The sequence below is a fragment of the Cyprinus carpio genome, chromosome A13 (assembly GCF_018340385.1).
Source record: "Cyprinus carpio isolate SPL01 chromosome A13, ASM1834038v1, whole genome shotgun sequence".
Classification (NCBI taxonomy): Eukaryota; Metazoa; Chordata; class Actinopteri; order Cypriniformes; family Cyprinidae; genus Cyprinus; species Cyprinus carpio.
In genome coordinates, this window is record NC_056584.1 from 29,977,750 (window position 1) to 30,004,485 (window position 26,736).

The 26,736-nt window shown below is 37.2% G+C and overlaps 1 pseudogene; it reads left to right on the forward strand.

The window, feature by feature from the left end:
- Window positions 1-487: 487 nt before the first annotated feature.
- LOC109051664 lies at window positions 488-20,559 on the forward strand (annotated as a pseudogene).
- The last annotated feature ends 6,177 nt before the right edge of the window (window positions 20,560-26,736 follow it).

A 26,736-nucleotide genomic window follows, 5' to 3' on the forward strand; every position in this document is an offset into this window, starting at 1 on the left:
GTTACCGTTCGTGTCTTTTTCAGTAAATTTTGGATGTACTTCATTCATGTCTCTGTCCTTTGGCATGAAACGAGTGGTCTGTAGACAAAGCTGCCTAATTTTCTTGGTTGCTCGAATGTTGGCTGGGCAAACTCCAGGCACACATCATCCAGTGTTCAATTCACCTGAAATGTGATGAGATACGGAGGTGCTGGAGGAGGCTCCGGGAGGGCAGCAGGGACGCCCATCCTCCAGGTTGGCCAACACCTGCCTTTTTAGTGGGCTTATTAATGAAACAAATAATAGTCTGCACATTACACACATAAGGGAATCGACGGACATCTGAAATAGCAAGATCATGCTCCAGGGTTTCACAGACACATCTCGCTTGCCCGTGGACAGGGTTATGGTGATGGTTTTCCAGTCAATGCACCAAAAACCCATTGATTTACATGAGATCCTGACTTCATTTCTAGGTGGTTTTGTGTAGGCCTTTATTGCCGCAGACATGACCCATTACCTCAGTGCGAGATTCAGCACTCTAGCGCCCGCGGTCTGTCATGTGGTGTCTCACTGTCATCCAGTTATCCGCCATATTGTGGATGGAGGGTCGCCGCGCTTGGGACAGATGAGGCCAGCTCGAGCGGCTTTGCTGACAAAGGTACCTCAGTGACGATTTGCATTTTGGTGCTGTTTGTGAGCACCGGGTTTATAAGCCTTGTGTTTGTAACCAGGTGGTGGAGGTCTTTCAAAGTGTAACCCACACAGGTTTGATGGTTCCCGCCTGTGGATCGACTAACAGTGTGTGCATGTATACATGTGACTTCATATATTAGTTACTGTATCTCACGTCCGTCCACACAACACACAGCACCCAATCACAAACACACACACACACCCAACATCACACACACCACACACACAAAAAGCCTCTAACCCCCACAGCACACACCACTCACACACGTATATTATCATTATAATATATAACTCATTTGAACCGAAAGTGCTTCCACCCCACCAATGTGCTTGCTTTACATGACACAAAAATAATGTAAACTGTAATAGTGCAAAACTATTCTATACAATATAACACATGTTTGATAATATACTTTAAAATGCCCTTCATTCTTTTGGCCACAGTCGATTATGATTTTTTATTAAAGAGTCCTCCAGGTCTTCAGTACCCCAGTATGAGGTGATCTTCAGAATTTATTAAAATAGTGGTTAATGCGGTGATCAAGAAAACCAATTCGTATTATTATCAAAGTTTAAGACTCTGTGCATAAACTTACTTTCAAACGTTGGGGTATAGATTTTTAACACTTTTATTCAACAAGGATGCATCAAGTTGGGACTAGTAGGTTAAAAGAAACATTTCATGTTGCCAAAGACTGTGCATTTCAAATAATTCAACATTTTGGTTCAACTTGCTGCTCCATGAAAACTGAAATTAAAAGCCTCAAAGTTTCACAAAAAAATTAACCTGATCAACCAACAGTTTTCAACAATTTATCAATAATGAAAAACAATTATTTCAATATTACGTTTTCTTTAATCTAAGTAATAGAGAAAATATTACATTTGTAAATTCACTGAAGATTTGTTTCATGAGCTGTTGTGTAAAAATTCGCCTGTGTAATGATTTCTTTATGATCCCCCAACCATTAGGTGAGCCCAAATCCCTTCCACCCCGTAACCCATACAGGATTCTTCCCACTCGGATAGAACGGCAGGGCCATGATATAGGCACTTTTGAACCTAGTGACACTGGGTTGGTGCTACCGCAGTTGATATCCAGAGGGCCTCAGCGTAATATCAGATCTTTGTTGTTATTGGTTGCTTTGGTTTCTGTTTTCCGTATTCGGCCGGGTGGAGCATTACGCACCTGGATTTAAAAACTCGATAGTGGAAAAGACCTCTTGCATTCCTCCTGATCTCGGATGAGGGTTTTGGTTCTCACTGGAGGGGTTATGACTACGTTCAATTTACTAAACAATGCACCTGCAACTTTTGTACCTCATAAGATTTTTTTTCCCAGTCATACAGACTTAGACCTTAATTCTTGGACTGTTATTTGGAAGTTAGTGTGGCTATATTGCATGTCGTATCATTCCAAACCCATTCATTCCTGACTTGTTTTACGCAGCAGAATATATTCATGGGCTCAATGTTCTTTGGCGCAGCTTTCCTGGCGGGACCTTTGCCCTTCTGTCGCAGGTATACGGCACACGTCAACAGGACTGTCCTATGTGGAAGGGGGCCGCCATCCGGTCTGTGCCGAATAAATACCAGCTAAAAACAGTACGTCTTGTGTTTAGAAAGGTCATTCAGTGTGACCTCATGTTTCATTGAAACCAGGTCAGGATATGTTGAGCTTTGACGTGCATGACCCCCGTGTTTTTCAGCAGTTTATGGAGTTTGTACTTCGGTGGAGGTGTTAGGGTGCAGCTGGCTGGAATTCAGCTTCAACAGTCTAGCAGATTTCAAGAGAGGTGATTGGCTTCCATGGGGAATTTATTTTCCAACAGTTAATGAAAACAGAGAGATGAAGAAATATAGGTTTTACCATGGATGTGTTTTCTTCTAGATTGACACCCTCACATAATCTTTTCCACACATATGACAGGTATTGTTTTCATGTGACATTTTAATCACATATCAATTAAATCCTAGACCTTCGTCAGGTGTAGCGCCTAAAATTTGTTGGGTGGGACCGGAATGGCCAATGAGTTGCGAGGGACTGCAGTACAGTGCATTCAATGGATTCCGCTGTGGTATCTAACAACATACCAATTGTTTCATCTGTCGCCCTGCACCACAAAGTAGGCATAAACATCGTTGGGGGGGGGGGGGGGGGGGAAAAAACCCTGTTGTGAGTTGTCATATTTACAGGATCTCTAGGCCCATAACTCCGTGTGTGCCCATTGTAAAGACTGTAACTCTATCCCGCACGAGACTCATTTGTTTATTTTTTATTTTTATTTTTTTACATCTGTGTTAATTCCTAGGACTAGGGTACTTTTGCAGGTTTGTGTATAACTTGTGTTGTACCGTTGTGACTAGCAACCCCTGAATGTTCTCACCAAAAGTTGTACCATTGGTTGGTTTGAATATAATAACTATTTTGGTGCCCCCTGAAGTTGGCTGGTTTTTTAAGTTTATAGTTTTTTTTTTTTTTGTTTCTAAGCACCTTTTAGCATTTTCTCTTGTGGTTGATCGCTAATTCGAAAGAACTGCAGAAATTCAACCCTTAATAATAAATAATACATACAGTAATATTAGAAGTATTTTTATAATTGCAAATAACTGATCGATTTTCACACTAAAAGTTCAGCAATCAGTAATCACACACACGCTGTATAAATGTGCGTTATAGCATGCTACAACCTATGTATAACTCCGACTAGTTCTGTCAGTATGTATCTACAGTTAGGATGTCAACTGTGCACAGTATGCAAATTTCCTGCATTATATTGAAACCACGCGTGGAACTACGACAGTACATATGCCACAATGTGTGCAGTATACTTAACCAACAAAGACTCTAAGTTCCATTTCCAGTGTGTGATAAAAAAGTAGTACCCATGATTTTTACAATTCTGATTAAACACAACTCATTTCAAATTGAATTGCCGAAAGCTATACTAATATAGGGAAAACAAACAAAAATGCAAGTGCAAAATAGAATTTATTGAGGTAGAGTAACTAGATTAAGAAACAAACTTAAAGGAATAGTTCACCCAAAAATGATGAACAATTTGCTAACAAAGATATTAGGCCATCCAAGATAAATAGATGAGTTGTTTTTCTCTTCATTTGGAGAAATGAAGCATTACATCACTTGCTCACCACTGAATCCTCTGCAGTGAAGAGGTTGACATCAGAACAGTTTTTAGAAAAACCTCACAGGAATCCACAAAAAGTAATCAACAACACACCAAAAATCCATCAATGAAAGGGCACGGTGTCACTTCAGTAAAATCTTTCATTCATGAGAGGGGCTTTTATAAATTGTTTCCGGTCAAACAGAATCAATACTACTGCTTCTTCTCCATTGAAACCAAGTCCATCTTTCTGTCCTGCACACTTGTAACATCCACCTTCATTTTAGTTGCAATCATTTGTGGATTTTGTTTGTCTGTTTGCCTTTTCAATGTGTTGCTTTTTTTGCTCTTGTTCTGCCGACCGTTGGACTCTTCCCTGATCTGCAGTACGCCCCAGGCAGAGTACCCACTTTTCCCTGACGCAGCGACTATTGTACCGCGCACTCATCGTTGTCGGAGCGAACAAATCGATAACCTTCAAATAAGGTCAAGGTCCCATTAACCATGAACACGACAATGTGAATAGCACTGTTGAGTGATTCTTTCCCGACAGAGACCCAGCTTTTCGACCCTTGCAGATCACAAGCGGCAATATAATGTAAACACCTACTTTTAGATAGATAATATATAATTTTAGATTCTAATATATAAATGCTCTTAAAATCGGAACCTAAGATTATAAATGTGTTTTTGTCAGAGTAGTGCCGCCTGCGGACCTCGTTTAAGACGCTGGTTTTTGGGAGGCGCTCTTTGAGTTGAGTTCAACACACCCGCCGCCGTACGTACTCCGCGCGACGCACAGGAAAGAGAAAACCACATAAACTATCAACTCATTAGAACTTTAAATATGGTGACTATTTGCATTTGTTGTTTTGACGTGTAATTGTGTCGTGTTTACGGCCTTGGTAAGCCCGGGTAATCTGAAGGGTAATAGAATGCTTCGGAGGGATCTGGAGGACTAATGAAGTGAGTATTGGATTTTCTGCCCGGTGTTACTGGTCAGCGGGTGCGAGTGAGTTGATTACTGCATGAAAACTTGGTTTCGACTGTCCGAGTTTATAAAGTTAGTTTTCTCAAATGAACCAGAGCTGTAATAGGACAAATGTCCACAAATCGGCTTAATATCACCTAACCACGCCCGTAGGTGGACAGTGATATCTATGGTGTTAATAGATCAGTCAGTTTTAGGATTAGATTAACAAAAAAAATGTTGGTTTAACAATCCCCTTCAAAAGATATCATGATTATCTTAAGTTATGCAAAAATGTGTTGTAATAAGCTCGTAACATAAGCTGGCGGGTTGTCACTCACGTGATAAGATGATAATGTTGTCAAAAACCTTCAAAACTTAAAAGCCGTCAAATACATGAGTTAATGGTCATATAGAAGGTTTTTGTTAACGAAAACATAGATTTTAAGATTCTTTAGTGATCTTTTTGATTATACCGGTGTGGTTTATTATTAGAAAACTAATGCAAGTACTCGAAGAAAAATCACATGCACAACCGTGACTTTGAATCTCACAGAAAACTATAAAATCTGTTTTTCAGCAGCTGATCCTGGGCTAATTGTTGAGTGGACTGGTTAGTTGTGAAACACGTTTACAAACCAATTCGGATTGCATCAGTATAATGTAGTGATAAGTTGTAATAATTTCAGTAGGATTGCTTTAAAAGTTTAAGTTCCTAAAGGCAACAAATGGAATTTTTTGTTTTATTTTTATAAACAGACAAGGGGTGCTCAGGAGTTTTTAGTTGTTTCAGAAGTAAGCTAAGAGAAGACGTTTATTCAGAACCCAATTATGAGTCTCCAGTGACCTGCCTATAGTTCGTTTGGAAAAAATTAACAGCAAGTTCTTAATCTTGAAATCAAAGTTTGGTAGCTGTTATTTGGAACATCGAGTATTGGTTTTTTTCTAGTTCTACACTGTTAAAAATTAATGAGCGTTCAACGAGCCATAGAAGAACCATTTTGTGTCTAAATGGTTCCATACAGAACCTTTAAACATCTGAAGAACATTTTCTGTTGTCAAAAGGCTTTTTTGTGGTGACAAGAAACGAAGTGCTTCAGATTAGGATATAACAAGGGAGGACAGAGATGGTGTCTGTTAAAAGACACCTTGGACGGAAAGGTATCCTTTGTGAGAAGACCCAAAACAACGATTCAGGGTAATCTTACGTAATTGCCACATGCGCTTGTTGAAGAACCTTTTATATCACCAGTAATTTGCATAGAAGAGGTAGTAAGGCTGTAGATCAACTTTTGGTCGGAGAGGGTGGGCAAGTATGGTTTAATGATACATCATGGGGGTTGGTTCAACCCGCAAAATTCCTAGAGGAAGGGCCGGAACGAAGGGGAGCGGCCCACTTGCACAAGTTGTATTCCAACCAGGCTCACCAACTCACATACCATGTAGTTTTTTCCAATCACGCCGGAAAGGACTTGAGTTAGGTGGAGAGTCAGTTTTTTTTAGGTAAGGGTCGAATCTAAAAATAATGCAGGGCTCCGGACAAGGTCATCCTGTGATTGATGTGGCATACCCCTGTAATACCCCCCCCCATGTAGATGACCTGACCCCGCTAGTAGTCTCAATAGACACCTGTAACACAGGCTGAATTTGAGTATAACTTTCTGCGTCGGACGACCTACGCCGATAGCCTACGCATAGACAAACACCCCTACGCCGTAGCACAAACGCCGATGACCCTGACGTGCACACTCTCCAAAAATTCTAACAGCTCCGGTCAATCTCACGCGGTCCGCAAGGCCAAGCCTGTGATTGGTCTGCATTCTGCTAGAGACCCCTTCCTCTGTATGTACTTGGTTTTTTGGTGTGGTTTAGTAATGTGCGCTTTCATAGTATTTTAATGGGACACCCTTCTTATATATAAAAAATAAAACAAAGCAAAGCACGATTGTGCCCCCTATCATTTATTTATACTACATAGCCTTAATCATCAGTATTGTTTCAAGCGAATTTTATAATATATGTAACAGTTGGATCTGCAGTGAGTACAAGGTCCTTGTCGATAGCTTGAAAAGAATGCCATCTTCTCCCTGGTAGGTAGTTGTTGTCTCCTTTTGTCATTATTAAATTACGGATTTAATATTTATTTTGTCGCCGGTCAATGGCGTATAATAACTGCGTCTCCCGCTTCTCCGCCGAGCGCCCTTTCTTCGGCCTTCGGCTTTTGTCATGGTACTGGCGGGGTTTTCACCAGCAACATGCCCGTGGCCAACGCCAGACTAGCGGTTTGGCATGTTGTACTGCACTGTCGTCGCGTACAACGGACGCAGAAGAAAGAACAGAAGGAGAGAAAATTAAGAGACTTGACCGCTAGCCTACGCGGGCGAAACAGCGGCTGTACGGCGTATGTCCGACGCAGAAGTATAGTATAAAATACCGCCTTAAGAAGTAGATTTGGATATGTGTTTGTTACTTGGGCTGACTCGGTCCTTCAGGAAAAGGGGGTCATGAAACCAAAAGAAACCTGTAATATGTCGCCCTGATCTTTTAAATTTAACATGGAAGAGATCATTGCACCTAGTTAAAAACACCTGTAATGTGGAAAGGTTCCGACGGTCCATCGTTGGTGAAAGAAGCGACCACAATGTGGCGTGCCTGCAAAAAACGGATAGGGAGGTTTGTGGAATGTAGTGCCACTTGATCGCTTGTTATAGTTCTTGTGGCTCAAACCCCACCTCCGCAGGGAAGATGGTCAATGCATGCCTTATACAGTGCTGCCTGTTTAGCTCGCCGCCCCGATTTGTGCATGTTGTAAAGTACATAACGGAGAGACGGAGAGGACAAAGCCATGCGGGTTCTATATGCAGAAAATCAAACGATTTTAAAGGACTCAGAAAGACATCAAGACCCTTGGTGCAGTGCCAAGCTGTGGAAAAAAAAACCACAGTCAGGAAATTGCATTGCCCTTCTTTCTGATCCCAATATTAGGAAAAGAGTGGGTGAATTGAACTTTATTTTTTAACGAAGGTCCAGTAAGGATTTGCGTCCTTGTGTTCATGTCATTTTTATCCGCTGCCCTCATTTACAAACAAGGCAACAATTCGACAGACACAGGATTTTTCCAAAAAGATCGAATCTAAATGACGAGGCTGTGCAGAACTATATGGATTCTGACCGTAATGTCGCACCACAAAAGCTTGTTGAGCGCTCTGTTTTTTTTATGTGGTCACTATTGAGTTGTCTGTTATTACAGATAATTTGATATGTACTTGGTTTTTATGATGTTTAGAACCTAATTCAGAAGCAGCCCCTCCTATCTGTTTAGGATGAGGTCTGACCAAAAAACATTCAACAAAACTGTTTGACAATCAGACCAGTGTTTGTTTACTTCAGAGTATACAATCTGCCCACACCTATTCAACCGGAGCGTTCAGATGAGGGGGTCAACAACAGGGCAGAATACCACTGTTGTAAATTATAAATGTTTTTTTGATTGTAAAAACTGGAAGATGGGAAGTCACAAAGGGACTGGCAAACTGACGACACCTGCATTAGAGCAGGAATACCACAGCTTGCTGAATGGGTGGTTTTAATAAAACGTATGCTAGGAGTAGAATGAACAATTCATTTTGGACGGAGGAAACTTACGAAGAGAGAGGTTCTCTTATATGACTATGAAGTAATGCGATTCTTGTCTAACTATTGGCTGTAAGGTTTAAAGTTAATGACGAAGGTTTGGTTCAAGAGAGAAAGTGGGTCTTAATGAATGGAAATGGAAGATAGATGCATTAATAAAGAACGAAGATTCCTTACCATACAATTTAAAATGCTCTAAAGTGTCCATATTTGCTTTTTTCTACAGTGGCTGTTGACTGTACACTGCTATTTTACTTGTCTGCTTGCAATTCTTTTACAGTAATATATTCAGATGCTTTTGTCAAATGGTTGGAGTAGCTTTCAACCTCAACGCTCTGGTTTTTGAAGCGTATGAATTCTTTGGTTACCATGTGTAACTACATTCTTACAGTCCTCACTCTTGTCTTTGTTCCTGCATGTTTGTCATGGCATTACTTATATGTGTAAGTAGGGAAAGCAAGATTATCAATTATTAAGCAAGGATCAATGGTTCCGTTATTACTGACCTCACAGCAGTGATAGTGAAAACAGTATCAGTTGGGATCATTTTGCATTGACATGGAACAGTTTGCATAATCCAAGGCAGATTCTGGGACCTAGCCGCTGCGGTCACAATGGTTTCTTTAACCTAACCACGTTAAAATTCAGTTTTTTTTTGGGAGACCCGCCATTGTCAAGAGGCCGTCCAAAGGTGTGAGATGAGTCACTTTAAGGGAAGTGTGGCTAGCCAATGCCCATCACGCACTCAGATCACGGTCTGCTTGGAATCTGCATGTGTTTTGAGATTTGTGGTGTTTAGCTTTGCTGTTGTTTTGAAAACAGAAGTCAAAGCGTGTATGCATCTCTTTTTCTTTTCTGCATGTGGGATATTAAGAGTGTGGAATAATTGGGCTAATGGGAGTGGTGATTGAGGATACGACGTTAAGCGTGCTAATGTTGTTCTTTACGTCTCTTTAAAACAAGCATATACAGACTCTTAAATTCCACCTCCTTCAGAACCCAGTGCTGGCTGGTGTTTATTTAACAAAATGCGAAAAAAAAAAAGTGGGATTCTGTGGCTGTTCTTGTCAATCCAAATGATTTATATTTTGGAAAGTTCTGCAGATGGTTGCTTTATTGTACTGTATCAAAGAGCTATGGGCCCTGAATCAAGAATAAAACTGTCCACTGAATGGTTTAAGATCCAAATAAAAGCAAAACAAACTTCCTGAAAAAAATTGTCGTGAAAACATCTGCTTACATACGCTGATGGCAAAATCCAAAAACAATGGCTCGGTTGGATGATCCTTCAAAGAAAGCATCGTTTTATAGGCAAGTAGTGTAAATGGCTTTGTCTTTGAAGGTCTAATCTTACCACTGCAAGGAAACGGAAACTTCGGTATATCTAACAACTGAATTGCAGTCCTGTAAGGATTTTGGGTCCATGTTTGTTGTGACTAATGATGAGTTGAGTGCGTTTTTTCTTGGGCGATAACTCATTTTGCCATGGATTTGGTTTGGCTTGTCCGTAGCAAAGATGTGAAGATTAAAAAATGTTACACAACGAGGACCCTGCAATTTTAAGCAAAACATCAGCAGTCAAGGTTGAAAATTTTATAGCATAGATCTTGATTTATGTATGGGAGAGTAAGTTAATGCAGTTATAGAAGGGGAATAAACCAAAGAACTCCGACTGTGAGGGTTTTCGTGGGTGTTTTAGCACTTACTGATTAGAAATGACTGTGTCTGGCCAGTTTTTTGACAGTGGTCCACAAATGTATGTTTTTTTTTTTTTTTTAGCATTCTGTGTCCTGATTTTGTTCTTGTACACAACAATTTACAGAAAGTAATGCACTATAGGAAATGGTAAATCTTGGGATTTGACTTCTAATTGTTTCTGATTCCAAATACAGAGTGGCTTGTTTATTTTTCATTTCTGCCCGTTATTAAGTTGGTTTTAAACTCATCACAAAGTGGTGTGATGTTGGCTTAATGCGTTGACTGGATTCTCTGGCTTTGAACTGGATTTTAATTGATTGTTTTCCTCTCTCTTGCAGCTTTCCACAGGCTAAGGTGATGAGAGGCACAGAAGAGATGGACACGTGGTGCCCCTCCCCCGAGCAGAATGACCACACACCTCTCACAGGTACAAGGACAGTGGGCTTTTCTATGAATTTAAGATGCAAGTTAATATCAATAATGAGAGCTGCGTGTTTTCCCCTGTTGTTTTGTGATACCAACTGCCTTGCAGATGTTTTTTTTTTTGACTAATAGTTCAGTCAGAGAAATTAAATCCAATAATTTAACTTTATACCAAAATATCCTATGTCTACTACACTGCTGTGTTCTTTTTTATCCATGGAACAGTCCTGAACAAAAAAATGGTATGATGCCCCAAATCTTTTGAACTTTCGTAAAACTTTCTTTGTTTTTTGTTTTTTTTTAATATCATTTTCAGAGTTGAGTACACCTCGCTCTATATATCTGCAAAAAAAAAAAAAAACACCAGTTGGTAAAAAATCAATGTAGTCACAAAATGGGTAAAAACAAACAGTTGTCGGAGAAATCTGCATCAGCTTTTTTTCCCAAAAGCCAATTCTTGTTGATTTCATTTCAGTTTCCTTTTTCAGGTTATTTTAATAAGGAACACGGCATATTAATAGTACACTAAATATATGTAAAATGTGCGCCAGATTTAGTCCACACGGCCTAATTTGCATCAGCCGTTCAGCAGTCCCCTTTGTCAGGGTTGCTGTTTAAGGACATGCAAAGAAAATATACAACAAAGCATATTTATTCACCCAAATTCAGGACAAGGGGGAAAAATATGAAGAACAGAAGGAAAAAGACAGAAAGAATGGACGCATACAAACTTACCAGACTACCATAACATTATCCAGAAATCACATATAAGTGATCACAATTTTGATGTGTCCAACCATATTTTCAGCTTTTTCGAGAAGAAAGAAATAACAGTGTCCCTCGTTAATTTACTGGGAGTCTCGTGCACTCATGTGTTCCTCGAAAACGAAAAAGATAGTTGACCAAATGTTAGTTCTTTTTAAAGGCACATTACCATCACCTCGTATACCGTCATGAGTATACGCGTTCCATGTAATCATTTTAAAAAAACATGTGTGGGAAGCCAAAACCATTTAAGATCTGAAAAAATTAAGTATCAGCAAAATGAAATCAAAAGGTTCCAAATTAAAAACAAAAACTCTTTCTCATAATGGTAACTAGGTAATTATGCGACAATAGTGGAAAACCGTTTTGTTTTGGGTTTTTGTATTCAAAGGACAGTCAAGTCGGTTGAGACGAGACCTTACATGTCCCAATAGAAACCATTTGTGCCAATACAATAGTGTGCTATGAGGTAAGATAATCATTGAATTCATAAAATACAAACTGCTTGCTTCGTTGGTTGTGACGCCGATTTGTTCTGAATAAATCTAAGATAACGCTAAATATAAAATCTCTCCTGGTATACCACTTTCCTGCAAACATGTTGTTTTAAAAAGAACGCTAGGGAAATCTAATTAATAATCCTAAATCTTTTAATTCTTGTGCGAACCTATAAGTTTTTGTTCCTGGGACAATATGCTTTCACATAATAATCCAGGCCCTTTAGTACACAGTTTTTTTTCTGATCATTGAGAGGCAAACATGAGGTGGTGATGAAGACATTGTGCAATCTGATTCATAGGTCTGTGTTCATTTCTGTGCAGCCTGTTAATTAATATTTGTATGTAATGCAAAAGCACTTGATCCTTGTGAAGTCATGGCTTTTGGTGTCCATATATTTTTTTGGGGCCATTTAGGTATGTAGGTATCTTGGCAAAAACTTTGGGTCTTTCTTTGTTGTTGTGTTATGTGCAATGCACATTATCTTCTAGTCATGCCTAAACAAAGCAGTGGGTGTTAAGGTCAGGTCAGTTGTGCTCCAACAGAGATACTCCCAGAATATACTATGCAGCTGCTTTGAGGCTCTTTTGTTCCAAGTAACACGGTGTATTATTTTGGTGAATGTTTCACATTCATGCTGAAATGTTCACATTTTGTCTTATCGGTCAATAATACCGTGCATTCTTTCAATGAATAACACATTAGAGCGTGTATAGGAGTTGTCATCCGCCCACATAGCTTTTTCGCTGCGGTCGTCTTTAAGAATTTAAGCTTTGATTTGCATTTGAAATGGTTACCATTCATAGAACGAGCAACACCGCTTTCATTCACTTTCATTCATTTGTATATTATGGATTTATGGAGTCCTCCACAGTGGTTTTGTAACCGTTTCTTGTAATCTTATTGTAGCAAATATAACTAAAGAAATCTATTTTGAATAAGGTACCATAGGATTACCTTCTTAAACCTCTTTAATGAAGGACATGCTCCACTGTTTGCTGCTATTTTGCATAATTTTTACTCTTCTGAAAAGCAGTAACCTGCATGTATTGATAAAGTATTACATTTGTGTTGCGTGTGTGTTTTTTACAGGATGTAAACTTAAATTGGTGAGGAGGGGTCTCAGTGAGGAACGAGAGGGCCAGACGGAAAGCAGAGAGGCGCAAAGCCAAGAGGAAGGTGAGAGGGTGAGTGAACTTTAACATGCCAAGTACAAAGAATATAAATCCACTTTAAACCTAGAGTTGATTGTTTGGGCAGATCGAGAGAGTTACATGCATTGTGTTGCTGCCAAACATACATTTTAATTTGTTTTTTTCTTATTGTGAACAGAGCCCTAAATAGAGCACTAAGTAGACTTCATTACATGCATTGTGTTGCTGCCAAACATACATTTTAATTTGTCTTTTTTTCTTCTTTTTTTAGCGTCAACGTCAGCGGAAGAAACTAGAGCGGGGTAAAAAGGATGAAAGTACTGAACAGGTAAATTGAAACTAGTTTAAGTCTGAGGATGGTGTGAGAGGGCGTAAACGGAATAAAGTGTCTATGATTAGAGATTTTTCTATATTGTGTATTCCCCGGTATGCAAATATATCTGCGTAACATAATACTACTTAAAAGTTATATACACATTTGAGTGATAAGGAAACATGCATAAATGAGAAAATAAAGAGTGTGACGCACTTGATAGTGTTATTAATTACAATAAGCAGTGAAACGAACTCAGTGTGGTGCTTTCTCTGACTGACACACACACACACACACACACACACACACAAAGCACACACTCAGAAAGCGCCTCTCCCAGACAACATGCAGTCGCCAATTTGGGAAGTGCATGATGTTTAATAAAATGATTAAGCACAATAAGCAGTGAAAAAGAACTGAATCTGCTGCTCGCACTGACTGGCAAAATTGCAAATCAGATCTCTTTCGTCTTTCATTGCGCTTGAATGGTCAGATACGCACACAATTATGTCAAAATGCTTGTTGTGTGGAGTATTCACGTAAACACAGTCGGTTTTGTGTTAAATAAACGTAAACAGTTGTGTGAAAACCGGATTTGTTTCAGTATATTGGACCAATTCAGGTTGTCTTAAAAGGACTAAAAATGTATAATGTTCACCAAGGCAGCATTTATTTGATCAAAAATACAGTAAAATAGTAGCATTTTTGAATATTATTACCATTTAAAATAAAAAAAAAACGTTTTTCTATTTTAATATCTTCAAAAATGTCATTTATTCCTTTGATGACAAAGCTGTGATGAATGTCTTCAGCTGCACCATTTCTTCAAAGTCACAATGATCCTTAAGAAAATCATTTCTAATTCAGCAACCATTTGAAATATTTATTTGTAACAATGTAAAAGTCTTTTACTCTCTCTGTTGGTTGTAGAGTTGGTTGTTAGTTGTTGTTTCTTTATTACTATTGTATGTTAATACTATTATTTCTTTTAAAGGGGTCCTGTTTAGGCTCTTTTACAAAGTCTTGATTTTGTTTTGGGGTGTGTCCTAGAACAGGCTCTCATACTAGGTTGTTCAAAAACACACCTTTAATACGATTTTCACATATTTTACATTATTACAACACCTCTCTCTCCAGTCTGGCACAAACGGCTTGAATAGTTCCTGTATCAAATGAAGGCCCGCCTTCTGAAATACGAAATGTGTTGTGATTGGTTAGCTGGGCCAGTGTGTGTTGTGATTGACAGCACTCGGCACCTGGTCGAGCTTCAGTGTAAATATTGCGTCAAAATCGAATCAGTTTGATCATGATTTAAACCCGGATGATTGTAACAACTCTAAGTTCGTCTGTCTTGGGAACACTAGCGTGTCTCTGACATGATAACACTCGTTGCCTTCTCTAGTGCAGCTCAACCAGGTCTCATCCCATTCGTCGATATTTGTAATATCACAAATTCCAGAAAATATGGCGCTGTAGTCCAAACGAGTCGTTCGTTTGTAGTTTTTGAAAAGTGATTTCTGTAATATAAAATATCCCTTTTTAATTGGACTTTGAACTTTGTAACTTTGCAGATGTTTTTTTTATGCTCAAACAGCAACATTACAACATTACAGACTAACTAAAGTTGAAAAAAGTGAAAAAGCATAATAGCACCCCTTTAAAATACATTGATCTTTCCATGAAAATAGCCATAGATGCTGGTATAGCAATAAAAACAAACTATTATTATTAAAATGTGATTTTATTTTATTTTTATTTATTTATTTTTTTTCAGGGGGAGGAGAATGGCGGAGCTGATTCGGAACTTGACGAGTCTGAGGAGTCAGAGCCAGAGGAAGGTGGAAAGGTATAGGCCTTTCAAAGGTGGAAGAGAGAAGCCAGTTGCTCCTTTAGTAAAAGTTCTTCTGGACCCTCCACTGCATCAGGGAACAAAATGCAACCGGCAGCCGACGGCCCCGGTATAGTGAGGAGGTACGAAAACTGAGCAAACCATACTGTTCCCGTGGATGGACGTTGAGAGTTTGCTATTTGAATGTTTAATAGTTTAAATTACTTACTTTGACACCATCTCTTTTTTTTTAGGACCCAGAGTGGGATGTGAATAGTGCTTTTGTTGCCAATGCCGTCAGTCATATTCGACCCAGAGCTAAAAGTAAAGGAGCTCACAAGTCGAAAGAGAACAAGGAAAATGAGAGCAGAACAGGAGAAGTGAGTTATTGTTTTTTTTTAGTGATTTAGTGATTTTAGCAATTGTTTATTTAGTTTACTGTGTTTTGTTGCCATCTGCCGGCTGCCCATACTCTTGTGTCGTAAAGGGGGGGCCCATAAATACTGAACCCTGGGCGTTGGGATTCTTGGTTATTAAACATAGTTCATAAATTTGTAGGTGCTGTCACTTTTAGGCTTGTATGACAGCTTTTATTGTTTCAGCTGATAGTACTGCCACTGTCCTGATAGATTGCATGTTTTACTGTACTATAGCTTTTGCCTTTATCCACCAAGCCCAATTGTGTTGTGCTTTTAAAACATGTTTAGTCTTAAAATCTTAAATTGTCTTAAAATAGGCCATTTTTTTTTAAATGTTTTGTTGATTTTGAATTACTGTATGTATTTTTGCACATGCCTTGTTCCTGTAAATCCTACACAGCAGCTGTCATTTTATGTTGTAAAATATATATCTTTAATTAATGCTGTATGTCTTTATATTTTAGTTGGTTTGGGTTCTTGGATATGTTTGGTGTACACCTACCATTAAAAAATTTAGCTAGCAAGTAATGCATCAAGTATGCATTAAATTGATCAAAACTGACAGTAAAGACATTTATAATATTACACAAGATTTATATTTCCTGAAAATATTATGGTTTCCACAAAAATATTTAGCAGCACGACTTGTTTCAACATTGATAATAAGAAGTGTTTCTTGAGCAGCATATGATCAGCATATTAGAATGATTTCTGAAGGATCATGTGACACTGAAGACTGGAGTAATGATGCTGAAAATTCAGCTTTGATCACAGAAATAAATTACATGTTAAAATAAAAAACAGGAAACAGTTGCTATAAATTGGAAAAATATTTAACAATAATAATGTGTTCCCAGTATCTTTGATCAAATACAGTAAATGCAGCCTTGGTGAGCATAAGAAACTTCTTTCAAAAGCAGTTTACTATGGTACTGTACTATGATTTGAGATGTGCTAATTATAATGTCAAATGCAGCATGCCTCAGAAATGATGCAAAGACATTATGTTGAAAACAACCTGTAATATTCCTGTAAAATAAATTAATGTGCTTTTTTTTTAACAGGTCATTGGCTTATCAGATGCTAAAACTAAAAGAAGTGCCTTACTAGTAGGTGTGTAAAATGTCTTTCTTTCTGAAACATTTCTAGTCAAATTAGAGAATGGAGGTATGTCTAGTGTGTGTGTGTTTCATAGTTCACCCTAAAATTAAAATGGGCATTGTTCCAAACTTCAATGATTTCTTTGGAAAATATCTTAAATTTCATAAATTGGCTTCAGAAAAGCAGTCCACATTCACATTCCGTGTTGGAATTATATTTCAGGATGTTCTTCAAAAAGAAATCAGTTTGGAAAGACTTGAAAGAGAGTTAATGACCTGATTTTCATTTTTAGGTGAACTGTTTTTTAACAATATTTCAAATGCTTCACAGTAAACCACATGCTTTCACATTTAAGTTTCACACAGTTTTTAAACAGAAATATTACAGTCAAATGTTTGTCATGTTATTCTTTACCTATACATTTATTGAAGAAAAATATTGACAAATGACTTAAAACCAAAAAGCATGTTAAATTGCTTTGACAATTGAATTGACTCTACTGCTATTCCTGCAGTTCCCGGATCTGCAATGCTGAATTTTATGCCGAATTTAAACCACTGAATTTGTGGAAGTGAATTTGGACAGAAGATTGCCTGTCGAATATAATATGACTCTATCGTATTTTTAAACAGATCGAATATTTCCTAAATGAACTCTGGAAAGTGAATATGGATTATTGAATTGAAATATTCACAGCTTCAATATACAACTATGTTGAATTTCAGCCACTATAAATGCAAGTCCTGAAAATCCAAGGCATTAAAATGCAAGCACCGTTAATGCAATGCATTATTTTGTCAGTTAGTGCAATTCAACATGCTTTTTTTATTTCAGAGACATTTGTCATTATTTTTCTTCCATAATCTCTTCCATTTGTAAGTCCTTCTTTCTCTTCACTCCAGAAAAAGGGATTCGATTTGTTCAGGAGGGTCAGTACACGCAAGCTCTTAGTCTGTTTACAGAAGCCATCAAATGTGACCCGAAAGACTACAGGTGATGCACCGATATGCATGAAATCCTATCCACATATACTATCTTTGTTTTTTTTGTTATTTCATTAAGTGACTTTGATTTTTGGAGAACAGGTTTTTTGGAAATCGCTCCTACTGCTACTGTTGTCTGGAGCAGTATCCTCTGGCCCTCGCAGATGCTGAGAAGTCCATCCAAATGGCTCCTGATTGGCCCAAAGGCTATTACCGTAGGGGAAGTGCACTAATGGGACTTAAGGTATAGAGCAGTGGCATATTTATTGTTTTTTCTTGCTGTATATGGAGGAAATCTGCATATACCTGTGTATCAGTGAATCTGTATTTGGGTTTGTTTGTAATAGAGGTACTGTGAAGCTGAGAAAGCTATGGAACAGGTGCTAAAACTGGACCAAGACTGCGAAGAAGCGGTCAATGACCTCTTGTACTGTAAGGTGCAACAACTTATGGTAAGAAAAGGATTTCTCATTGTAGTTTAAATTAGTAGAGCATGGGCACAAAGTTAGCAAAGACAAGGTTATGGGATCGAGTACCAGAGAACAAACTATAGAACATACTCATAAATATTTGTATGTTCAGGATGCCCAAAGTTGCTTCGTACAAAGTCTCTGCAAGGTGAGTACGTCATTGTCATGAGAAAGCAAAAAAAAAACCCCAAGATAATTACTTATTAATCATTTTCTTTTTTTTTTTTTATTTTGTTCCAAATCTTTGTTGTTTTCTTTTCAATGAAAAGATCAGTGGAAAAAAACGAACAAAAAAAAAAAAAAAAAAATGACACTCACTAATGACTCACCCTAATTTTTGGAGCTACAGAAACCTTGGTTGGAATAAAAGCAGCTCAGACATGCCAAGCATCTCCTTTTTTGTTCCACAGAAGAAAGTCAAACAAGTTTCGAAAAACAATAGGATGAGAATAATTTTAATGTTTGAGTGAAGTGTTTCAGTTTAGAATGGGGTCAGCTTTAAAAATAATTCTTTGGAAGCACACATATTATAATCCATTAAAACGTATACACAGGAATATAATTTGAGGCCTGTAATTTACATTGTCATTTTGTAGACAATGCAAGCAATGCAAAAAATAAAAAAATGTGTTCTCATTGTTAGGATCTTGGATATGATGAGGAACAGACTATTCAGTTGCTGGAAAAATACAACACCGTGCAGGCTGTTGTTGCAGCCAAGGGTAAGAGCTCTTTTTCATTTTGCCTAATTTTATATTGAGCCACATGAGGGTGCTATTGATACACTGATTTACATTAGAGACACTGAGAATTGGAAGTTTTTTGACTTTTGACCCAATTTTATTTTATACCACACAAAACTGATTTCTGATTTCTGATTTAATATATTTTTAAAAATGTTCCTCATTCCTGATGCAAAGCTGAATTTTTAGCACCATTACTCCAGTCTCCAGTGTCACATGATCTTTCTCTGCCAACATAAACATCTAAACTCTACTTCATTGTACATAATAACACTCTTTTGATAATTTGCCACACTCAATTAATTTCTCATGGCTAATTTGTGATGTTTATTTTAACAGCTTCAAATCAGGACTGTGCTCTCCTCCAACCAGGGTAAGTCATCGTTTAACTGATTTCAGTTTAAATCTTTGCATTTATTTATTTTTAAAATGTTGCTCTCTCCCTTTAATTCTGTATATATTTACCTTTCTGTCTTATTCCTGCTCTCTTTCACAAGCCCTTGCAATTCCTTGTGGGTGGGAAATGTGACCTCAGAACTGACAGAGAAACATCTGCGGGACCTCTTCAAAATGTGAGATTTGATGCCACATTGACCTTTTACAAAATCGTAGTTCTAAAACAATTTTCAATGACTTGTGTTTCCATTTTTGTTGATGTTTGCCAGTTATGGAGAAATTGAGAGCATTCGGGTTCTGCACGAACGTTTCTGTGCATTTGTTAACTTTAAGAATGCCAACATGGCCTCACGTGCGATGGAGAAACTCCATGTGAGTGAAACCCTGATGATAATTAATTATTATTATTTATTTTTGATGTTGTTATCATTATTAATAGTCTTTTTTAGACTCGTTTTTTTAGTTTACAAAAATGTAATATGATTTGTATATATATATATATATATATATATATCTCTTCTCAGGGACATTTTATTGAGAATACCCGACTAGTGGTTCGATATCCAGATCGACGGATTCAGAGAGTCCTGCCAACACCTGCCATTCAACAACCTGCAGGGGCTGCTGGGTAATTCAGTCTCTTTGCCGTTAATGAGAAAAGTAATGGTGCTTGCCTTTGATGTTATTAACAGCAATTATTGTCTTCCATAAAAAAACAAAAAACAAATGTTCTTTAAAAGACACACAGATGTCCAAACAAATTCGTGATTATTGCAGGCCAAGACGCAGAGGTCCTGTCAATGGAGATGAGTGTTACTTCTGGAGGACCACCGGGTGGTCATTTTGGAGATAGGTGTCGCGCTTTAAGCACATTCCTGATCATCGAGGGCAAAGACTGGCAACCTTGAGTCAACACTAGCTGCTCTGGGAGATGACTGCATGGCTGTAGGGACTGTAAACTTCCACTTTGGTTATCTGTAGGTCAGGACCAGTGGATCAGAGTCTTACGACGGCTCTCTTGAGGTCAGAGTTCTTCACTGTCAGACTCCGAACCTCATGGGGTTTTAAAGTAGACAGGATTCTGGGAAAAGTGTCTCTTTTGAGGTGAGGTTTGGGTGGTGCAGAGTGCCGGAGCATCGCTTCGCCGCATCGCTGTCTGCTGAGGTTTACATGGCCTCTCATATCGTATGCTCTCTTCTCTCTTCCTGTGCCAACACCACCAACCAAAAGAAGAGCCGTAGATCTGATCTGACATTTGAGTTCATCCCAAGAGAATGACTTCAGTTCTGTATTTGAGGTCGCAAACCCTCAAAATGAGGATGGAAGAATTGTACCAAAGAATAATACTGTGCCATATGTGGATTTTACAAAGAGAAAAGGCATTTAGGGAAAATGAGCTTAATAGTTTTTTACTTGTTTCTTGTGTGTTTTGCTTTGATTCCACCACCTCAGACACACTCCAGCTCTTCATTAATGCTTATTTTTAATTGGACTTTTCCAGCAAGTTCTCTCAAATGCCCCGAAATTTAAGACATTTGAGGGCATATCAGTATTGCAACGGGGTTTGCGCAATAATTTGAAGCGTTCAAAGAAATTAAGTCTCTTGATAAATTATTTTCAGTTCTTCTTTTTGATTTTTCTTGCAGTCTTGCACTTTATAATATCAGATAGTGATCTCTAGGCTGTTCCTCAAGCAAAAAACATGGTGGATGTTGTTTTTTCCCCTCACCTAAGAGGAGTGGATGTTTGGTTAGAATTGTGTCGCTAAAAGGTATTGATGATCTGTGGTCATCAGTGTTTTTTTTTTTTTTTTTTTTTTTTTCATGTATTTTCCAGTGGCATGTCATTGCCATTTAAATATTATTTACATTTGTCTATAAATATGAACATGGAATAATGGTTTGACATAAAGTGATCACAAACGCAATTTTCGGTCATAGATCATGTCATGCTGCTTCACAAAATTTAGAAAATCTTGTGGTTTTCTAATGCAAGAGATCTGAGACACAGTGAACTGGGAACTCTTGCTTTGGCACTTTTCATGCCGTCAGCGCAAAGTTGATCGGGTGGTTTTAATCATTTCCTCTTTTATTTAACGTTCTTGCTCTGGGTTTAGTGGATAAGAAGGAAGTTGGCTGTTTGAGACATGTCTTCCTCCTCATGACATCTTCTTGTAGAACAGCATGCACATTTTTTGTTTAAGTTATTATTGGTATGATAATGATTTCATCAAGTGATATTCTCATTTCAGTGCATCTGAAAATACTATTCTTAAACACTTAACCAAAGAAACACTAATGTTAACCTAGTGTACCACAGACAAACACATTGCTATTTTTGTACATTACACTATTTACGATGTGTCAGTTAATGACTTTTCCTCAGTTTTTAGATATGAGTGCATGGGTTTTTTACACAGGCTGTAGACACTAGTGCTTTTAGTTTTGTTGGGCTTCCTTTGACTCTGTGACAGTCCAGAGTGCCTTGAAAATATTTGCTTTCTTATCAGATTAGTTATTTTAGCATTAATATTTAAGCTGAGTTCCCCCTTGGACAAAGAGGAAGTGACTTATTTTAGGCGAATTTTCACTTCCTAAAAGAGCCCTTAATAGTTCAGTCATTCATTAAAGGATATTTATCAATCAAATGGAGGATTTTCTGTCTCTCTTTGCAGTGATTCTCCACTTTCATTTGATTCTTTCTTCTGTAGCCTTTCACAATTTTATGTCACATTCATGCTCTTGTATTTTTCTTTGTAAAAATTATTTTTACCTATATTTAGCACAGCTTTGGAAAAAAGTCATTGTAATAAATGTATAGAAATGTGATTTTTCTTCATCTGCTTGTTTTTTTTTTTTTTTTTTTTTTTTTTTTTTTTTTTTTCGCTTGCGTGGTCGTTGGTGCTATTCACTATAAGACAGAGTTTGTATTGGAATACTAGCTTACTGTCTAGTTTTCTTGAAAATGCAGATATTTAGTATTGATCTTTTTGCATTTTGAGGCCAAAACTGCCAAAATAAATGCCCTTAAAATATAAAATACCATTCAAAAGTTTGGGGTCAGTGAGATTTTATTTATTATTATTATTATAATACTCACTACAAATCAGAAAGTTTGCAGTTTTTGCAGCAAGTTTTATTGACAGTAAACACATTTATAATGTTACAAATTATAATGTTACAAATATTTCGATCAAAAAAATGCTGTTTTGAACAAACTCCCCAAAATATTGATATGAATCAATATTTTAATATTGATAATATGAAAATAGTAAGCATCACTTACTGTTTTCAACATAAATGATAATAAATGTTTCTTGATCAGCAAATCAGCATATTAGAATGATTTCTGAAGGATCATGTGACACTGAAGACTGGAGTAATGATGCTGAAAATTCAGCTTTACCATCACAGGAATAAATCTTTTTTTTAAAAAATTGTGATAATGTTTCACAATGCAGCCAGAATCCTTTTCCGTTTTCCTTGAATAAACTCTAAATTCAAATGTATATATCAGCTAACACTAGAGGGCATTCTTTCAGAGGATTCACAATAAATTCACAAGTATGCTTAATAAACTAAACTCCATAATTTCAGCATAAAACTTGCTTAATATAATGTGACAGAATATTACTGTTTCTATAATTTGTGCAAATATAGTATGTCTGGAGAGCATCTGGATATAGACATCCAAAATAACTGAAGCATCACAAAATTCTTCTCTTTCATCAGCCGTACTTGAAAGTGACCTGTGGTTAGTGTGAGCAGGCATCCCATATGCACATGGCACAGAGTATGAGAGTCAGGGAAAATACTGCTGGATATAAAAGCAAGCCTTCACTCTATCAGGGAAGACTTATGCGACCCACAGCACATATGACTACCAGCCTGCTATTGTGGCCTGGAGCCAGTGGTTTGTGGCCTGTATGTATTGTTTAGAAAGAGTATATTGATAACACAGCTGTTGTGACTCAGGTCAGTCCTTTCCAGTAAGTGTGTACACTGAATTGACATTTTATTGAACATAAAGCATTTAAAGGAATAGTTCACTCACAAATGATAATTTGCTAAAAATGTTCTCACCCTCAGCCCATCCTAGATGTAGATTTGGAGAAGCTTAGCATTACATCACTTGCTCACAAATGGATCCTCTGCAGTGAATGGGTGCCATCAGAATGAGAATCCAAACAACTGATTAAAACCACAGTAATCCACACAACCCCAATCCATGAATTAACATCTAGTGAAGACAAAAGCTGTGCGTTCACAAGAAACAAATCTTTAGACAGTTGCTTTCGCAAAAAAAAATTAAAAAATGTAATTCCTCTATCCATAATAATGCTTTCTCCAGTTAAAAAGTTGTCATGTCTGAATCAGGAAAGAAATATGCACAGAACAAGCACTGTTTACAAGTGAAAACAATGTGAGAGAATGGGATGGACATTTCACTGGAGGAAGCAACAGTTTAAAGTTAAAATGCCTTGATTATGGATTTGATTTGGAGTTACATGGATTAGGCTACTTGTGGATTATTGTGGATCACTGTGAGGTTTTTATCAGCTGCTTGGACTCTCATTCTGACGGCAGCCATTCATTCACTACAGAGGATCCATTGGTGTGCAAGTGATGTAATGCTACATTTCCCCAAATCTGTTCTGATGAAGAAAGAAACTCATCTCTATGTCTTGGACGGCAAGAGGCTGATTACATTTTCAGCATTTTTTAAATAAACTATTCTTTTTGTTAAACTAGGCTTTTGCTGTTAAATATATTTTAAATAAATAAATGCATTAAATGTAAAATAAAGTCCTGCCACAATTTTTTCTTGTTAAACCTGGATTATGCAAGTAAAATGGCAAAATTATAATTCACTGCTTTAATCTGTTGTCTGGCAGTACAAAAAAACAAGCTCTTTATGCTGCATTTTGTGAAAACCATGGCAGTATTTGCTCAGACTGTGGTGCCCTTCATGGACGTGTGAGGCTGTTCTATAACGGCCTGAGTTATGAAACTTGCGACTCATGCAAAGAGAGCGAAAACAGGAGGTGACGGAGGGGGTAAACTGGAGGAGGTGCTATAATTTGAAAAGGCAGTTGTTTATTGTTGAAGAGCATGTATTTATTCCATGGCACCGCAAATTGTGGCTAAGGGCAGAGCCGGGTCTCGGTGGGTAATTACAGAGCTTGAGGCAGTGCCCCACCACATAAGAGCCTGTGCCTTTCCTACACACACACACACACACACACACACACACACACGCTCAGTCAGTGAGGACTTGCCATCTACATCCATTAGACACACTTGCTGAGGAACCATCATCGTGCTGAAGTTGTCACCTGTGTTCTCAGCTAATGATGCTTCTGGGCTTTTGCACTGTATTATCTGTGTTATAGGTGAATTAGCATAAGTGTGATACATTTGGATGTACTCATCTGAATTTGTTTCCAGTGTTCTTAGAAACATTTTGAACGAAAGGTTTAGATGCTTTACATACAAATATACACTACTGTTTGAAAGGCTTGGATTTGTAAAATATTTATTTATTTAAAGAATGCTCACCAAGGCTGCCTGTATTTGATCAAAAATACAGTAAAAACAGTAGTTTTGAAATATTTATGATTGAGAATAACAGTTTTCTACTAATACATTTTTAAATATGATTTATTTATGTGATGCAAAGCTAAATTTTCAGCATCATTAATTGTTTTTTTTTTTTTTTTTGAAAATTATGGCATTTTTTTTTACTCTAATGAATAGAAAAATCTAAAAGATCAGCATTTTAATATAAATATTTTGTCACCTTTTGATCAGTTTATTACATCCTTGCTGAGTAAAAAAATTATTTTCTCAAAAAATAATTAAATAAATACATAAAAAAAATAATAACAAAAACTTAAATGCATACATACATACCTCATTGACCCCAAACTTGTATGTTAATTTCTTTAAAAGTGTATATCGCAGTTGTGTCTTTATTCTGTATAATTGTGACTTTATATCTCCAAATTTTAACTTTATATTTACTAATCTGTTTTTATATTTCACAATCACAGCTGCATCTCTATATCCCAAAATGTGACTTACATTGTAGGTATGACTTTATAATTCAATCTGACTCTCACTGTGACCGTCTTGTAATTTCTCATGAAACTGGTTAAGTGAATGCTGAGTGAGTAAAGCTGTAGAAGCTCTGATAAAGGGTGTTGACTTTGAGAAAGTTAAAATGTAGTTTTTTTTAGTCATTACATAATTCAGTTAGCATTGTAGATGATTGCACCATAACAAAATTCAGACCTCTGAATCTCACATTTTTCTATTGACTGATCACATCTAAATTTTTCAGTTAGCCTAACTGAATTAGTGTGAATTTAATTTTATAAAATTTATAAAATTAAATTCACACTAATTCAGTTAGGCCAATTGAAAAATTTAGATGTGATCAGTCACTAGAAAATTTTGAGTTGGAGAGAGTTCATTTTTTACAGTGTATTATAAAATGTGGAAAAACAGTAATAACAAGGAATGAAGGGTGTGTCCAATTTATTTGGCTGGTACAGTATAGGTGAATGAATGCCACCCATGAGTCACGTAATGTATATTGGTAGTAATAGCAGTCTTGTTGATTTGAGATGCTGTATGTATATTTTTGGCAGTTTTTCCTCTCTCTTTCAGTCATTTTGCAAGATTTCTCTTTGATTTGCTGGTCTAGCTGCTCTTGGTTTAACCAGTGGGAGGGACATGCATTCAAGTACACAGTCACAACAACTTTGGCACAAAAACAACTTAATTGCTAGTTTTCAATTCACAGGGAATACGTGAACAGAGGTTAGGTAATTGAGGAAACTGTTAAATATTTTCTCAAGATGGTAGGGCATTTCCCCCCCTAACGTTTTATCATTTTTCTAGTTTGTTTCTAAATCTGTACATGAAAGTTACGGTAATTGTTTTTGAGGTGCAGCACACAGTTATGGATGTGATTTTCTAGAAATATGCCTGTGAATCTAAAATAGTCCTTCTGAGGTTTGTTAATACACTATCAGTATAACATGCTAATTTGGTCACAAACTTACAAACATGCAAATATTTAAAGTATGTACAAATAAAAAACAAGTAGCTATTTGTTTCATCTATAGAGTGAAGGACTATGGATGGAGGCGAATATGAGTCTCGGGATATTTAAGACAATCCTTACTGTGGTTAAAAGAGAAGGATGTCTTGCTTTTTTGAGAGTGAGGTTTGTGGTCACCTCACTGAAGAAACATCTACTATGTGGTTATGCAGCTTCTTTTAGTTACTTGGAATTGTGACAAATGGAGTTATTCAGAACTCGAGATCTTCCTGTGGCTTAGTGTTACAAAGTTGGCCATAAGAAGTTTAAAGGGATAGTTCACCCAAAAATGAAAATTTACTCACCCTAATGTCATTCCAAACATGTATGAGTTGCTTTCTATACTTAAAAGAAGATATTTTGAAGATTGCTGGTAATCAAACGGTTGGTGGTTGCCATTGACTTCAATAGTGGAAATAAAGAAAATACTAT